Source organism: Lactuca sativa, chromosome 4 (genome assembly GCF_002870075.4).
Source record: "Lactuca sativa cultivar Salinas chromosome 4, Lsat_Salinas_v11, whole genome shotgun sequence".
NCBI classification, from domain to species: domain Eukaryota; kingdom Viridiplantae; phylum Streptophyta; class Magnoliopsida; order Asterales; family Asteraceae; genus Lactuca; species Lactuca sativa.
Genome location: NC_056626.2, coordinates 157780009 through 157796891, shown reverse-complemented (window position 1 = coordinate 157796891; position 16883 = coordinate 157780009).

The following is a 16883-nucleotide window of genomic DNA, read 5'->3' as shown; positions in this document are numbered from 1 at the left end:
GGCAACCATAGAAGGACCAGGAATGGACCGAGATTTCATGAAAAACATAAGTGTATACAAACATACTACTTAGGAGTCATATTGGTAACAAAACAAAAAGTATTAAGATAAGTTAAACACTACGAGTAAGCCTCGGGGTATGTAATCAAGTCTGGGATGAATATAGTATGATCAACTATATTTATCCAAGAGGTAACCAACGTATGCTGAGGAATGGTCGTAGTGGATGACGAGTCTAAAACTTACCAACGAACCATACAAAGAAAACTTTAACATATAAATTTAAAATACCATTGGAGTATTTTGCATTACTATAGAACCACACACTTAGATTCTTCATATGCTTCTTACCCCTATTCTCGCATAGGCATATCAGCTAGACTTCATCTCCACATAGACCCCTACTATCTTGCCACCGCAGCCAACAGATGGATCGAGAAGGATCCAGAAGAAGATTCCGAAGAGTACCAATAGATGAAATACGAGGAAGAAGATTTATGACAAGGGACCAGATGGAGAAAGAAGTTCGGGAGATACCATCAATAAACCTTACCCTATCACGAGGAGTGTGAGAACCTCCACCTCTCATTTCAAGAAGCAACCCCCAATTGACTACCTAGCCACACGTATAGACTGGAGAGGACAGTTGATGATCCACAACCGACATAAACTCGCTGCACCATACTTCGGGCCATAGCACCCACAGACCGGAAAGCAGATCAAGAGAACAATACGGATCAACTACACTCCTTAGAAGAGGAGATAGTTGTTATAGGACAAAGAACCCTTACAGCTACAACCAGGACAGTCATCACAAAATAGAGAACAGAGGAGGCCACTCGCGAAATAGGTGAAATGGAAGAACACCTTGTACATCACTTTAGTATATGTCAGACTAGTATAGCCTAGTGAGTTAGTGACTACACTACTCACACTATGTGTTAGACTAAATGCAGTTTTCATCGTATCTGGTAGTTGAAATTCAAGTGAAGTAAATTCCTCTAGAAACCCACGAAACACAAACCAACGTAAGATTTTTATATATGAGTTCTATCTAAATAACTTAACATTTGTATAATACTTACTACTACTCACTACCATAAGTATGTCACAAGGGTGTTGGCCGAAAAACATTAAGAATCTCATAACAAAACATGAAATTTATGTGTACATATAAATATAGATGGAATACAACTAACAATATTTATAGTTACTTACAAAACTATTTCATGCCTTGCAACAGAATCATGCCGACACATGAAGGTAATCAGCATACCGGCGCAACACTAGTTCTACAAATGGACCCTGCAACATTCAAATTGCGGTAACAGCCGCCGTGACAGCAGTCATGGCACACCTCGGCGCTAACAACACACAAAAAAAAACGGGAAACGGCGTCGAAAGTTCCAATCGTAATAACAACCAGGGACACCCCCGAGTATGTTCCTGCAAGGACGCCCCAACTTACAAACCTGAGAACGCCTACGAAAATGAAGGAGTACTATCCAAGAAAGGAAAGTTTTGGACCAGGAGAAAGAGTCGTCCGAATCAAGGACCTACCAAAAGACAATAAACAGCGACAGTCCATACCATCACCATCCCTACTACCTCAGCACCGACAAGACAATATGCTGGAAAACTACCAAAATGCACCAAGTGTAGCTTTAATCACAAAGGAAAGTGCAGGGAAATGCACTACAAGAACTGTAACAAAAAGGGGCATACCACAAATTTATGTAGGGTGCCGGCTCAACAGACCGCCCAGGACACAAAAACTGGGATGAGTCAGACTTGCTAGAGATGTGGAGAAGTAAGGCATTTCATAAAGGAGTGCCCAAAGACTAAAAACAAAGATGTCAGGAGCGTCAGAAGTGTTTCAGCAACTGAGCGTGGGAAAGCAATAATAGACCCCATTGAGATTCCGGTACGTTCATTCTCAATAGCACATATGCATGTATACTATATAATAGCAACGCGGAGAGGAGTATTGTGAGTCGTAGATTTAATCAATCTCTCAACCAAAAACCTCAAACACTTAAACAAAATATTTACAGTAGAATTGGAATAATCAAAAGCACTAGAGACGTGTACATTGGGCGTAGCCTAACACTAAATCAACCAATTTATTCAAATCATCCTAAAATCGGTCACAGTAAAAAGTTACGACATTTTCATTTTTACAACACATTAGTTAGTTTCCTCACCATACCGATATCATATATTATGAAAAGGCCATTCGCCTAAACCCATCAGCTAACAAAACCCTCGTCGTCTATGGCGATAAACCAGACACAAACCCCCGACTCACCTTTTACATCAAGACTCAGAAGTACCTACACAGGAGGTACCACGCCGTCCTAGCCCACGTTGTGGATAAGAAACAAGAAGTGTAAGACATCAGGGATGTTCAAAAATCCCGTAACCTTCCCGATATATTCCCAGAGGATCTCTTGGGAATACCATCTGTATGGTAACCCGAGTTCAAAAATCGACTTAAATGCAGTAGTTGTGGAAAGGGTTGTTGTTAATGTCATCTCAGCCAAGTTAATTACCCCACTCAAGTAGAGACTATGGACCTATACTAGTAAATCTATGATTACTAAGTGTATATATTGGAGCCCTATATAATTAAGATTCTACGGACTTAGGGTTGTAATTCCGCTTTAAATCCTTTTCCTTGTTTGGATGTGGGCTTAGAATAGAATCACTGATTCGCTTGTCTTTTCATTCTTAATTATATAAGACTTATAAACACACAGAGATGATAGATGAATCAGTTATGAGTCATACCATGAACTCCATGAAAAGTTACCTTGGACATCAGATGGACATGCCACCACTTGAGCGATCGTAGACAAATCAACCTAACCCACACACATTCTACCGACAAAGGCTACAAAGAAAAATAAAAAAGCTGACAGGAGCATATCACATGAAGATTGCGAGGCTGCATAGTATACCACTATTTATAATTTTGGATAAGGGACAGGAGATTTGCCTCGTGTTTTCAATAGTCGTTAAAGAAGTCCTTTAGATCTCCATCAAACTGACAGATAAAGCGGAAGAACCATTCATCGAATCCTTATACAACAACAGCTTTTACATTAACATCAAAAGTCATGTCATTCGAAGCTCTCTATAGACGCAAGTGCAGATCACCTCTGTGTTGGGCTGAGGTAGGTGACACGCAACTAGCTAAGGGTCAAGTTCCTAACCGCAATCTCGTCAGCCCCCATATCACATGAGAAACTATAGAGAATATTGTTGAAACCCATGAACGATTGAAGGCATCTCGGGATCGGAAGAAGATCTTGTCTGATGAGACTCTTGTTATTCCACTTGACGAAATTGAAGTAAACGAGAGTCTAAACTTCATCGAAGAACCAGTGGAAATTATGGATAAGGAGATCAAAAGGACGAAACAAATCCGCATACCCATAGTGAAGGCCCGTTGGAACACCAAGCGAGGACCTAAATTAGGAACAATCGTACAATACTGTGTTTTGATTATTAAGCAATATGAGTATTTTATCAAGAATGGTTGAAGGAATTTAACCTCTTTTATTTAAATAAGTTCTTGTGAAATATAAAACAAGTAACTATTGATAAATTTCGTTATGATGTATGACTACGAAACATCACCGGTTTGTGAAAATTAGCATATAACACCATTTGAACGCAACAAACTTAATTTTTGTATCAACATGTCTCTAGTTGATAAGTAAGTTAGGTTCTATGTAAAACATGTGCTTAATAGTTGTGGAGGATCTAAATTTGACAAATATACGAACCAAAGTGACAAAACGTCTTTGACGATATGGTTGACCGGTTAAATGTCACGAAATTATACCTTGGTCAATAAATTTTATATTTAAATAAATAAAAATATAAAATGAATTATAAGGTATAATTAGAATGTATTTAAGAGTTTTTGAATGAAAAAGAATAATACATAAATCTTAAAGTTCAAATACACAAAAAAAAAAAATGCATTGTTATTTTATACTAAGTATACATATATGTATTTGTACATAGGTATTATTATCCAGTGAATGACTTGTTATGGGTCATGACTTAAAGTGATTTCATATAAGGAATACGATGTCTAAATCAATTAAGATAAGAGAATTGGTGGAGATAAGTGCCAACTTAACTAATAAGTGCTTAATCACTTAAGACATTTTACTAAGAATGCTTCTTAATCCCTCTTCTAATTTTCGAGATTAAGACCTTCCCTCTCCTTAACTAGAACTCCTAACTAACTAAATAACTAGTAGTTAGTTAGTTAACTAACCCTATTTCTAAGCAACCACCCAAGCAAGTGGCTAGACAAGATCACATCACTTAAACTCACATCCCATCACAAGCTAGTCTAGGTTTTGTCCCATTATCCTCTTCCACTCTTTCCTCTTTCACAATCACGAAATTTCCTCTTCATTTTACCCTCAATTCACCAGCCAATACTCCAAGGAATTACTCTCAACCTTCATCTCATTTTCATCCACAAGAACTTCCTTCCAAAGCCATCAAAACCGTAAACTAAAGGGTTGTTGTCCCTTTTGTGTTTCAGCCACCATTTCACCCATATACACCTTCCTTTTGCTTGATATTTTTACCACCAAATACCCATGGAAGTTAGTTGTTATGCTACTCAAAGTTATAGATTCAAAACAGTGAGTAAACTACCCTTTTTCTCACTCTTTTGATGTGAAGTTTTCGTGACAGCAACATAGCCAAAACAGTGGCTGTTTTGGAGCATCAAACCAACACCCAAAAGTTCTTCATCTTCAACCTTCCATTCATCAAGTATTCACATAAGGTGAGTCCATACACCTACATTTTCATGTTTTCTTCAAGTTTTAAGGGGGGAATACAAGTTAGAGCACTAAACATAAATTAAATTTAAATGACAGCTTTCTACAAAAAAGTTGAGTCCTATTCACGGACTGTTTTGACCATCTTAAACTTAATATCATTCAAAACTGTACAATATGCAAATAGTTCAGTTTTATACCATTCTAAGGACTACTCACAAGCATTCATACGATTTTTATACAGTTTATGGCGATTTTTATAAAACTGTCTGTAATTTCAGAAGTGATTTCGGACAAGTCTGTGAAGATGACCATTTTCACACTAGTTTTAGACCACTAAAAATCATAATAAAAATTAGGAACAAAGTAGACTCATTTACTAAACTCTCAGAGGTTACGAATTCAGCTTTCGACTTAAGATGATTTTTCTATGATTTTTCTAAAAACAGGGACAGTAAAGGGTAAAACTATCAAAAATGTTTTATAGATTTATTAACACCTTGTAACATTTTTTAGCAAGGTTTATACATTAAGGAAGTTAAAACACAATCATTTAAATAAGTTTAATTACTATTTTAACAAAAAGTGACAAGTACAAAAAGGTCTTTACTGTCAAACTTAAGGATTATTTCATGCAAAGTTTCCAATAAAAAACGTAAGAATATGAACAACAATTACGAAACATACCAAATCAACTTTAAAAATTTATACACACACACACACACACACACACACACACATATATATATATATATATATATATATATATATATATATATATATATATATATATATATATATATATATATATAACCATTTGCATATATATGTTTTGTTTAAAAACTTTTCTTCTACATCAAAAATATACAAATATAGTTTACGAAACTTTACCCCATTTGTATCTCGTTGAGCTAAGGGTAAAATATTATCAAATGCATATCTAAAGATTTCACTTCATTTTTCATAGCTATCCCAGTCTTATGGGATGATCATTTATACAAACATTTTTAGCACAAAAACACGTAAAATCGTTGATCAAATTTAGTGAGTTTTGTCTTCATGGGACCTTATAAAGTACACACTTAAGTCATGTTAAATATAACCTGAGTCTCTTGTTGGGAGAGCGTGATAGTTGTGTATAGATCTATATTAGGACTAACAATCCCACACCTTAGCTGCTTGCAACAGATGGACCCGCAGGTCTGGGGGTGACAAATGTCATAACGAAATCGACACCTGAAGAACATTGCGAACAAGGCAGTCTGGTTCAATCAAGCATGGTTATAAGATAAAAATGAAATCTCACTTAAAACAACAACGACACATTTAGTTTACGCAAAGACAACCTTCAAACTGTCTTATATACAAACAAAATTGCATAACATCATTTTAAGTAGGAAAATTACTTATACGCACCAATCTTGGTTCATTTAAGGCCGTATCTCATTTTAGGTAAAATATATGATTTTCCGGAAAAGAAACATTACTACATTTCATAGAAAAGGTTTATAAATATACATACAAATGCCTATGAACTCACCAACTTAAATGTTGATACTCTCTTTTCTTTTCCAAAAACTTGTATTCTCAGGAAATCAGTAAATCAGGTAACAACTGGCTTTGAGGATGGGACGTTTAGGCATCTAAACAAATCTTTTGACAACATATTGTAATTGATATTTTGAAACATGTAATACATACAAATGATGTAACTTTTTCAATTATATATATGTTGGTTGTGTTTGCTTTGAACATTTATACTGAACTGTTATGATACACTACATGAGAGTCATCCCCCCTAGACGTTTCCGCCATCCTGGTTTTGGGGTGTGACAGCCTTAGTTTGTGTGAATTGGAGAAACACTCTTGTGAATCCAGTCTTAAACTAAGGAAAAGATTTTCAAAATGGTTTTCAAAAGGTTTTCAAAATAATTAAAGGATAATGCAGAGTGTATAATCAGCCAGAGCCAGTAAGTAGACCCTAAAATACCATGCAGTTATTTGACATTGAGATATGTTAGAACAACATGCTAGTACTAGGCTAGGGATCTTCAGGAATTGCATGATAGAGTTTTCTGATTATATGATGCCTAATAGCCTAGGATTTCTGTATGTGAAATTGACATCTTACTGTAGTTGCTTAGTGTATGCATCATAGTTATACATAACTAATATCTTATATCTTGAGAATGTTTGGTTTGGCCTTATTTCCTGTTCTTGTTTGATGAAGGGCTTAGGGTAGGATCAGGTATTCAAAAGTATATAGGGTCGAGTGTTATGTATGACTAGCACACACTAATGTTGCAGGGATGGTGGGAGTTTCATGGGTGAGTTATGCGGGGTCAGTAGGCCAATTATGAGATAGTTAGCCTTCCTCTAAGAGTAAGCATTGAGCGATCACCATCCATATGTATGTTGTTAGGGTGTTGTGATGATACTTGAGACAAATATGGGTATGTGTGGAAGGTACTATGGGCCCGTACTACTGAAAGCACAGGACCCATAAGCGTAGCAAGGAAGTCACAACCCCTAGGGTTTAGTTGGGAGTTGGTTCCCTGTTATTTATGCAAATTATCTGATATCTTCTTGGTGTATTTTCAATATGGTGGTTACAAGGTGTTTTTGTGACGGGATCTGAATTCGGATCATGGCAGGGTGGTCAGGATGTCGTGACAGCGCCCAAGACTATCGGCCAGGGTGGGCCAGTGTTGACAAAGCATCATGTCAGGGAGATCATCAACGAGGAGGTGGTCGAGATTGTCTGGGGTTAGATTCCGGAGATGTTCGGGTCTATTAAGACTGCCATGATGGAGTATTTTGATGACATATATGAAGCCCTTGCTGAGACGGATGCCGCAGTTGTTGGATTAGTGTCTAAGTCCATAACTATAATTGGAATATACTTGACCTGACCCGACATGGTCCATTTGGGTTGCATGGCAGAATGCATCTGGATAGACTAAAATGAGAGAAATAACACTTAAGGTTTATTAATATATTATAAGTTATAATATATTAATAAGATTATTTAATTAGTATTGATCAAGAATTAATCTAAAATTAATTAAGTGATCAAAAGAAGGCAAATTAAATATATGGGTCGATTGTGTAAATTATCCATACTTGTATAATGGGCTAATGCTCCATGGATTATCAAGTTGGGCTAAAACCCATAGGATGCTCCATGGATACTCCATGGTGTACTTAAACCCATGGATCCAAGGAAATGGAAAGCCATGACAATTAGGGTTTACCCTAATTGTGTCACACTATATAAACATATCATTCTTGTCAAAATCGGCGACTAAGTCTATGTGTGGAGAGCAAGCCGATTTCATGAAGTGATGATTTCTCTCTAAGTTATTCCAAGTGCATATGATGTTGTGTGAACCATTTGAGTTGTCACATTTGGGGCACTAGGCTCTTGAGCTCCATGGAATCAAGCACCAAACAAGAGGTATGTAATTCTACTAGAATTTATATTATGTGTTCTTTATATTATGCTAGTTAGGATAAATACCTTGGAAATTGATATTTGCATGTATAATAGAGAAAACATAGATCCAAGGTATTTAGGGTTGCATGTACACCATAGGAGTGTTAGAATGCTCAAAACTCAATAGTGGTATCAGAGCCTAGGCTGGTTTTCAATTGTACTTGATGCAAACTGCTGAAAAAAGCTAAAAAAAAATCGATTTTTTGGCTGTCTGGGCACTGGACTTGTCGAGTCCACTGATGAACTTGCCGTGTCCATGAAGAAAATCTTCCTACTCGTCGAGCAGGTTTATACACTCAACGAGTAGGAGCCCCTGACATCATATTTTAGACTTTTATAGCTGGAATTGGTCTAGAATCATTACCTTAAGCTGTTTTGGACTTATAAAACCTATTTTTAAAGTGTTAATAATTATAGTAAACCAATTTCAATGCTATAATCAAAACTTTCAAGTTTATATATGTTTATGTAATTCTTGAAAATTGTTAGTTATGAATGTTCATGCTTATGAGTTTTGTTAGATCATAGGAATTATGTGCAAATTGTATGTTAGTATATTTCATGATCTTTATGAAATTGTATGGACTTCATAACTTGTCCTCAAGTTATGGATTAACAAAAGTTTTTTTGTATTACCTTGTTTATGAGTTGATTTAGATTATGGGAAAAAAGGTTATGTGCTAGTTGTTTTCAATCCATATTGATCTAAAAGTAGTTCATAAAATATGTTTTTGTAACTTATCCTCAAGTCATATGAAAAGTCATATTTATGAATCTTAAAACTCATAAAAGTGCCATAGGTTACATAAAAATGAAGTGTCTTTCATTAAATTGTTTTATGACTCCATAACTTGTCCTCAAGTTATGGATGTTTAAGAGACACTTCTTTAAAAGTGTTATTAAAGAATAAGAGGTTACATTAAAATGAAGAGTTTTCATTTTAATAAATCATTAGACTCATAAGTTATGAAATGAAAAGTCTTGAATAGTTTCAAAATTTACCCTCAAGTTTTGGAATTTGTAAAGTTACCCCCTCATATATACTTTAATTCCAAATTGAACCTTAGAATTTTAAAAGGTTTAAAATTCAACACTTATACTATTAATTTAATTTTAATTGTATAGATATGTATAAGATAAAGTCAATCTTACCATTAGTAGGCCTCATTCACGAAGTCGGTCTATAGAGGGGGGGGGGGGTATAAGGTTACTGCCTATAAAATGACAGTTTAATGGGTGTCCACTCTCACCCACCGCTTCCTTGACTGGTGGAGGGTCGTTAGCCGAACGGGTAGGAAAGGACTATAATTCTCCCTTCATTAAAAGTATAATGATAAATACTAAGTAACTAAACTGTGACATCCCCATTTTCACGGCCAGAAAAAACCAATTTTATTTATGCTTTGTTTGAAAATCAGAGTAACATTTTAAATAAAAGTGTTGCGGAATTTGTCCCAAAACAAAATATGATAAAGATTTATCAAAATCATTTCCATAGAAATGTATTTCATTAAAAGACTTGGGATGTCATGTGCGTACATATCAAAAGCATAAACAGTACAATATAAGCCTTACTACATTATTTCATATCTACAGGCCTATATCCGTAATCCCTCGTCCAAACATCATATCTATGCTCAAGTGCCACTACTTGTAATACATAAAACTGAGTGGGTAAAGCTTGGGAGCCTGGTGAGCACATAGGGTTTTCAACCCACAATAAATAAGTTTATTAATTTCATCAATCAACAATAACCCGATTACCCGTTCCCGTTATCCTCACTTTACGTCCCTAAACACCTATCATAAGGGACCTAGTCTAAGGATCATCATCAGGATGGACACTACTGCTAAGGGGATTCCTTAACAATAAATGTCCTAAAGGCAACCATGTGGGGGATGGAGTACACCAGTGAACACATCGTTCACAAACATCTACAGGTTGCGAGCCTGCTAGTGTTCCACTGGACTGTCTAGAAGAGTCCGTGGTCGTCATCCATACTCCGCTAGATGACAGAATCAACAACATCAACATCGAGGCCTCTCACCATTTTATCACACATCACCTATTACATCTACCCATGTTTTACCCCAACATTTTCGTAGATATAAAATACATATACAGTTTAAATCATTGAAAACATGTATAACAATGTTCATCCAGCATAGATAGCAAGTGTTCAGATAATATGCACACATAGCACGTAATTTATATAAAATACTTCATATCTATGTGTAAGCTGAAAGTAACTATGCACTCACCTGAAAGGTGGTGACTCGGCACTCGAACGGCGCTTCGATAATCTCAAAACAATTTCCTTCAATAAAACCTAGTACCAATACCACTAGGGTTTAGTCTAACGATAACCGCGAGAAATTAATAGTCGGAATATTATTATTATTATATAAGCGTTAAATAACACTCAATATAACTCATAATAATAGCCCAAATAATTATTTTAAGGACCTAATAACATTCCTATAATTATTTGAAAGCTATATTAAAAATTGCGTAAGCGTAGCTCACTTACAACGAATTTTATCGAAAACCGAAACTTAATTGGAGTAGCGTTTCGAAACCAGAAGACTCCTTTTTCTCGGGACTCCGGGAGCCTCGGGGCTTCCTTATGGTGCTAGGGGCCTTATCTAGGGTTTATGGGGGTTAGAGGGGTAGTGAGATAAAGTAGAGAGAGAAGGAGTTGAAGAAATGAGTGAAAAATCCGAGACCCTTCGCAGCCTATTTATAGGGACGAAGTTCGGACCTACGCTGCGCGTACCACTCAACTACGCTGGGCGTAGTTCGGATAAGGTTGTCAGGCGTGTTCCAGCTGGCTCGCACTCGGATAGGACCCGGATAAGACCGAAGGTACGCGGGGCGTATCAGACCTTGTACGCGGGGCATAATGTGAAGGCTTCGTGGCATGATTCGAAGCGAGGTCTGATCAGCGATGGAAGGTCCGGATGTTGCCACGTCACCTCAGTTTCGCAATTTTCCTTCTCGACTTCTAAAAATCATAACTTTCGTATACGAGCTCCGTTTTCTACGATCTTTATATCCACGCGAAGGTGGGAACGTACTCTACAACTTTCGTTTAGACTTCGTCGGCTAATTTTGACTCAATTTTAAATTTTATATTATTAATAGGTCGAGACAGGATTGGTCCGTTAAATCCTCATAACTTCTTCATCCGATGTCTGCTTTCACCCATCTTTTTCTCTTTACGCTACTCTTATCGAGATCTTCGATTCTCGTTTAGGTCGTGTCGGCTAAAAGTCACTCGATCTAATATTCGAATTTCGGGCTGTACATTGCTAATCTGAAACTTCGAAAAATCATAACTTCTTCATACGAAGTCAGATTTGGGCGTTCTTTTTATCGATGTTCTTAGTTTGACATATTCTACGACTTTCATTTAGATTGCTAAGGCTAAATCTCGCTCTATCGTAAATTCACTATTTACGTCTCCCGGTGCCGTGCCGGTTTTGCCGAAAAACTTCGACGGGCCATAACTTCTTCGTTATAATTCGGATTTCGGCGTTCTTTATATGCACGGAAACCTTGTGACATATACTACAACTTGGTTAAGTTTATTTATTCTAAATAATCTTTCGTCGAAAAGTCATTTTCGACCCCTATTATCTCTAAATTAACTAGCCCGGATCTACGGGCGTTACAATTATCTCCCCCTCAGGATGATTACGTTCCGGAATCATCAACAAAACAGGGCTCACATGGTGACTCCATAAGTTATCTCTTCATCCTAAGTCATAACTTCGATGTTTCTTCGAACGAGTATCTAACTCTTAGACTCCTTGACTACAGGCGGTGCTCGATCTTGCATCCGCTTTCTATCTCACATTAGACTCCAAATTATGACCTTCAAGTCACAATGTCAATCCTCAGTTGATACGAACTTAAGATGAGTTCTTTTATTACTACAATGGAACGATGTGTCGTATTCTAATGACCTATCATCGTATGATGCATTGCATGGACTCAGGTCGTTTAGAGTTAAATTCCGGAACAGACTATACCTTCCTTCGTGTTCTAATCACATCTTAAAAGGTAGCATTTCTTGCAACCGTCGTGATACTTCTACTGATCACTTTGATTAATTCTTCCGGCTTAAGTCGGTGCTACATCGAACTTGGTTCTCTGAACCACGTAACTGTCACACCCCAAAACCGATAACGGCGGAATACGTTTCGGGGTGGAGAACGTCATGTACAGTATCATCACATTTGCATAATAGTAAAAACAAGAAACATACAACCATTGCATTACATAGTGAGTTTAATTACAAGTCTGTTTTGTAATGTTTAGCAATCACCAAAAGTAATACAAAAATAAGAGATGGATCTTGTATGCTCCACCTTCTCCAAAATGCTGCACCTGTACCTGTCTATCTTTGACCTGAGAATACAAGTTATTTTAAAAACGAATATCAGCATAAAGCTGGTGAGTTCATAAGAGTTTAGTGTGAGTTTTTGTATAAAAAGCATTAGAACCGATAGTATGAAAAGCTGCAATTTTACATTCATAAGTAGTAGAAAATCCTAGAAAATTCTATATTTTCCAGAAATACATTGTAAGTGAAAACCTTTAAGAAACATGTCATTTTCATCTTTGAAAACCATTTATTGTAAAAGTATAATAGTGAATTTCCAATAAGTAATGCAATACGGTAGATTATGCCTGAAGTCAATAATAGTGGTGCAAACTTTCTTTAGTGTTAAATACTTGTTTACTTCGGGATATTAACTTAGCCTTTAGTTTAGTGTTTTAGTGTGGTTATAGTGTATTCCTTGTATGTTACCAATAGTGTGTATAGTAGCGGACCATATGACCTTCTCGGGCATGCACAGTATAGTGAAGTAGCGGCATCCTTGGGCCTGCACGGCTCGGACTGAAGTTAACAGTCGGGAAGTAATAGTGTCTGCCCCGTATAGATCTATACACGTAGCGTCGTTCTCCTGGCGGAAAACTCTGGGCGTAGTGCGTAGCGAATAGAGTATCTCATAGTGAGTTAGTGTGTTATCTTCGGATTAGTACTTTCTCTTGTATTATAGTGTAGTAGTCTTTTGTATAACTCGTAGTGTGTTCTCTTACTAGTGTATAGTCTCGTAATAATGGGTATTATAGTGTGTAGAGTAGTAGCTATAGCGAGTAGTAGTGGCCTTAACTATACCTATGATAGTTAACTTAGTGTGTATGGTTCTTGTCAATTTAGTGGTTTAAGCATCGGATGAAATGAAAATACTCTTATCCAACTCTAATATACATGATGTATAACTAAGAAATCAACGACAATCGGACGGATAACAACTACCCTAAGCCCACAATCAAACAAGAAAAGGAAATAAGGCGAGCTATCGGTCCTAAGTCCTTCAAGTCATACTTATATAAATATATTAGTGTGGTTACATTTTATAAAGAATTTATTTAATAAAAATCCTGTTAGAAAGGAACATTTAGAAAATAGTTTATTAATCCAAAATAGTTTTGAAAACGAAAATCCTTTTATAAAACATAGTGGTAAATCACATGTGATTTGAACTACGGATAATGAATCACATGTGATTAATTTCCATGAACATGTATAATTGACTTGTATCCCCCCTTAAAACATATAAAAACATTTGAAAGGTTCATTAAAGGGGTATGAACTCACCTGAAACCTAGTAAATCGGGTAAATCGGGTGAAAGTGTCGGTTGAGCGTTTGGTGTCAATTAAGGACTTGTACACCCTTTAAGACCCTATTAACATGTGGGATAAGTGTTTTGAAAGTAATTCGTGACTTATATTCTATTTTAAGCATTTAAACATTCATGCTTGATTAAAGGCCTAATGTTTGAGTACTAGAAGGTCAATGAGTTGTAGGGAAGGAGTGTGTGACCTCACATTGGAGTTTACTCTCCTAAAACCCACCCTAAGTGAGTTTACGGTTGGGAGGCCTTATCCCCCATGAGTTTACGGCCGTAAACTCATGGGAGGGGTATTTTTGAATGCTATTTAGTCTCATATGCAAGAGGTGGTGGTTCTAGGGTATTTTACAAGGTCAAAGTGGTAACAAGGGGCTCATGAGTTCACTCCCTTGGAGTTTACGGCCCAAAGGCCACTCCTTGGGAGTTTATGGCCGTAAGCCCCATGGATTGGCCGTGAACTCTTGTTCACTCCCCATTTCATGATGTTAAGGCCGTTATTCCATTTCTATTGATTTCTAGTGAAGGTATAAAGGTGTTTAGGGGCTTAAACCATCATTTTGGCTATGTTTGGGGGAGTTTACGGTCCTAGCTTATGCTTGGGCCGTAAACTCCATTTTGTCCCTCAAAATGAGTTGTTAAATGGTCCTAAGCACTTCCAAGAATTATAACTAAAATTATAGAATGCCTTAGGTGAGTTTTTGGGGCTATTTGACATGGAAATTGGGTGTTTATGGCCTAAGCACAAGCTTGGGCTGTAAACTCCCTTTTAGGCTCTAAAATGTTAAGTTTTCATGTCCAAACTCATCTAGGTATATCCTTTAATTAGTGTACAAGCTTATAGGAAGTAAAAACGGGACATTTGCCAAGTTTTGGGGTGTTTACGGCCTAAGCGGCTTCTTAGTCCGTAAACTCCATGATTTCCACTAAATCCTATGATTTTTGTGTCCTAAATACAATGAAGTACGTTTAGAACAAGCTAGGGAAGAAACCCTTACGTTTGGAAGCCGGAATTCGCGGTTTTGGAGTCGGGTTCGGGTCTAGAGAGAGAAAGTAGTGAGAGAGAGTATATTTGGGGTGGTAAAAGGGTGTAGTGTGACATCGAATTTCTTTAAATATGCCTTGGGTATTGCACCCGGTACACGGCTACCCGATGCTAAAGTTTAACAGGGTTTAAACATTTTACACGGGTGAAGTGGTTAAAAGTAATATAGCTTTGTTTGGTTAAACGGGGTTAACACTTACAAGTTATATTTACTCAATAATAAAATGATAATATCAAGAAAATATAAATAGATAGATATTTATTTATTGACGACTCCAAATATCACAGAAATTAATACATAATGACGAATTCTGTTAGTGGACACGGGGTTATGTAACGGCAATAAATTTGGATTGTCACATCATCCCCCCGATAGGGGAATTTCGTCCAGAAATTTAGAATTCATATAGATAAGTATTACAATACCACTAAGCGAATAGATGGGGATATTTGAGTTTGATTTGATCTTCGCGCTCCCAGGTAAATTCCGGTCCCCGCTTGGCGTTCCACCAAACTTTAATAATTGGGATGCGGCTTTGTTTCATTCGTTTTACTTCCCGATGCATAATCTCCGCAGGCTCTTCTACAAAGTTGAGGCTCTCATTGACATCGATCTCGTCGAAGGGAATTACGAGAGTCTCGTCAGACAGGCATTTCTTCAAGTTCGAGACGTGGAAAGTAGGGTGTATGTTGCTTAGCTCGTGGGGTAAGTTGAGTTTGTAGGCTACAGGGCCGATTCTAGCAAGGATCTCAAAAGGCCCTATCTACCTCGGGTTTAGCTTTCCATGCTTTCCGAAGCGTATCGTGCCCTTCCAGGGCGAGACCTTCAAAAGGACTCGGTCTCCCACCTAGAACTCCAAGGGTTTTCTTCGTTTGTCTGCGTAGCTTTTCTGTCGATCCCTAGCGGCTTTTAGTCGTTCCTGAATCTGTACAATCTTCTCGGTCGTTTCTCGAATGATCTCCGGACCAGTGAGAGCGCTGTCAGGAACTCGTCCTTTAGCTAACTGAGTGTCACCCACCTCAGCCCAGCACAGAGGGGATCTGCACTTCCGGCCGTAGAGGGCTTCGAATGGAGCTGCCTTGATGCTCATATGGTAACTATTGTTGTAAGAAAACTCCGCAAGAGGTAAGTGTGTATCCCACGATTTACCAAAGTCGATCACACAAGCTCACAGCATATCTTCTAGAGTTTGGATCGTCCTCTCACTTTGTCCGTCAGTCTGCGGATGGTAGGCTGTACTCATGTCCAGCCTCGTCCTTAGTGCCCTTTTAATGATTGCCAAAATCTAGAGGTAAATCTACTATCTCTGTCCGAGATAATAGATATAGGGACACCATGCAGCCGCACTATTTCCTTTATGTATGTTCTTGTGAGCTTCTCCATCTTGTCCATTTCCTTGATGGGTAGGAAGTGCGCAGACTTGGTCATCTGTCTACGATGACCCAAATGGTATCCAACCCACCCGCTGTCTTGGGTAGCTTGGTCATAAATTCCATTGTAATCCGCTCCCACTTCCATTCTGGTAACTCTGGTTGTTGGAGGAGTCCTGATGGCTTTTGATATTCGACTTTGACCTTCACGCAAGTAAGGCACTTGCTCACGAAGGTAGCGATCTCCGCTTTCATGTTAGGCCACCAGTATAGCTTTTTGTGATCCAGGTACATCTTATCTGAGCCTGGGTGGACGGAGTAGCTAGTGTTGTGTGCTTCCCTCATAACCAATTCTCTGAAGCCACCATGGCGCAGAGTCCAGATTCGGTCCATGAAGTAGTAGGCTCCGTCACTCTTGACCTCCAAACTTTTATCCATTTCACGCAGGGATTC